We start from the raw sequence: 2,323 nt of genomic DNA, 5'->3' as shown, positions 1-2,323 counted from the left end.
ATATATATATATATATATATATATATATATATATATATATATATATATATATATATATTTATATATATATATAAATATACATATAACATTTAAGTTGCTAACCCCATTGAAATAGTTATTGATAAAAAACGTTTTGAACATTTAGAATATCTTTTAGGTCATCAGGGGCACATAAAACAGAAGGATACACATGAAAGAAATCTGGAAGAGGAAAATAAGCAAACACAAACCGCACATGGAAAAACTGCAGAGAATCTGCCAGAGAAAGAACGCGATCAAATAGTATGACGATGAAATCAAGAGCGTGGAAAACTTTAACGAAAGGCTTCATCACGTCTCCATATATGTTCAAACTACGACCAGCAAGTGGTAATGACCTTGAGAGAGAGAGAGAGAGAGAGAGAGAGAGAGAGAGAGAGAGAGAGAGAGAGTCAATGGGTTAGGCGGCAAGGAGCTGCATTGTGTTGGAGAGTTAGAAAGCGTCTCTGGAATGAGAAAAGAGAAAGAAAATGGTGGAGGAGGAGGAAATGGTGGAGGAGGAATAAAGTGAGGGCGTGTGAGGGTGTTTGCGGGTGTGCGGGGGGTGGTAGCGGGGTGAGTGAGGTATTACAGGGCAGTAGGTTATGGACGAGGGGGGAGAGGGGGGTGGGGGCGGGGTGGCACTGGTGACCCCAAAAGGGTTGGCTTAAAGGAGAACAACCTGTTATGAATGCGACTCCGCTGAGGCCCCCAAGATGGCGTCGAATAACAGATGCTCTCTCTCTCTCTCTCTCTCTCTCTCTCTCTCTCTCTCTCTCTTTTCTCGATAAATATACCTGCCTGCTAGATGTCTTCGATACCAGATCTTTCCAGATGTTGCAAAAAAAAAAAAAAAAAAAAAAAGTTTGTGACGTCGTCTACCACGAGGCTTCGATGGATATCTTCGACCGTAACTGTAGTGTCGAGTCTGTCGACTTAAATATTTCACTCTTTTTCACACTGATTTGATCAGTGGGATAATTAAGACAGGAAGGAAACGGGAATGAGTCGATAGAGGACCAAGGTTTGTCCTTAACATGATCATCTAAAACATATTTTTTTCTTATCATACTTATAGTAATTATTCTGTCTCTTTCCAATATGGTGGTTTTTTAGATTGTCTTTTACAACGTGAATTACTTATTACTTGCATACGTAAATGGAAGCATGAAGTAATATACTATATACAGGTGTTACACACGCAAATGGAAGCATGAAGTAATACACTCTATACAGTGTATATGTATGGGAATTTATGTGCATATGCATTGTAATATTCAAATATATGCATGATTCTTTTTAATCGCAAGGGCAGTCACCAGGCTTGGCTTACTGTAGATTCTCAAAAAAGAAAAAAAAAAAATTCTAAATGGTACATTTGGTTCTACTCTATATATAATTATTCTTCTAATAACATCTACTTTTCTGTAGCCTCTCTGACAGTCCATATTGTGAAAGAGAATTATATTTTTATTATGTTTACTTGATTTCTTGGCCAATGTGCCAAATTCATCTAATTTTCTTCCTCGTCATTTGCTCTATGGTGGCGAAAGGATTTGGGTATAGCCATGAACATCAAAACTGTACTTGTCAGGGACACCCATACTAGGGTGGGTTGCTGTGAGCGATCAGACAAAATTCTCCCACAATCACCAATCCGCACTGGGCAGCGTGGTGATGAAAAAAATTATCGCTAGGCCCCAGGCTTAAATAAAGACATGGCTGAGGCCTTTATCCTGTAGTGGATAAGAAACGGCTGCATTTTATGTGTTTGATTCTCGTATATCCATTAGTTCTTAACGTCTTTCATACGATCTAATTCCTCAATGACAGCTTTTCCAACTACTGTATCGGGAGAAGAATCAATGACCTAAGAATCAATGAAAGACCTCTATGAGTCAGGAGACTCCCGAAACATCGAGGGACCTGCTAACATAAGTAGATTTTGGGAATACTAATATGGCAACATCGTTGGTTAGGATGTGACGAGGAAAAATGTAGATGAATCCTGCACAAAAGTCCAGGACTCAAACCCAACAAAGATACAAATCACTACCACAATATGGACAATGAATCAGTCTTCTTCTACATGTCCTTAGAAGAAGAATTAGTAACGGAGCAAATCTCAAGGCTCCACTTAAAAAAAAAAAAAAAAAAAAAAAAAAAAAAAAAAAAAAAAAAAAAAAAAACATTGTAGATAGTATAGCAGGACAAACCTAAAAATTTCCATCGTTATGAAAAATAGTCATGCCTACAGAGTACCAAAGAAGTCTACGATGAATGCAGGTTACACAATCAAATGATC

The sequence above is a fragment of the Palaemon carinicauda genome, chromosome 7, assembly GCF_036898095.1.
Source record: "Palaemon carinicauda isolate YSFRI2023 chromosome 7, ASM3689809v2, whole genome shotgun sequence".
Classification (NCBI taxonomy): domain Eukaryota; kingdom Metazoa; phylum Arthropoda; class Malacostraca; order Decapoda; family Palaemonidae; genus Palaemon; species Palaemon carinicauda.
The sequence above is the reverse complement of the archived record's forward strand: the minus strand, read 5'-3'. Positions refer to the sequence as shown.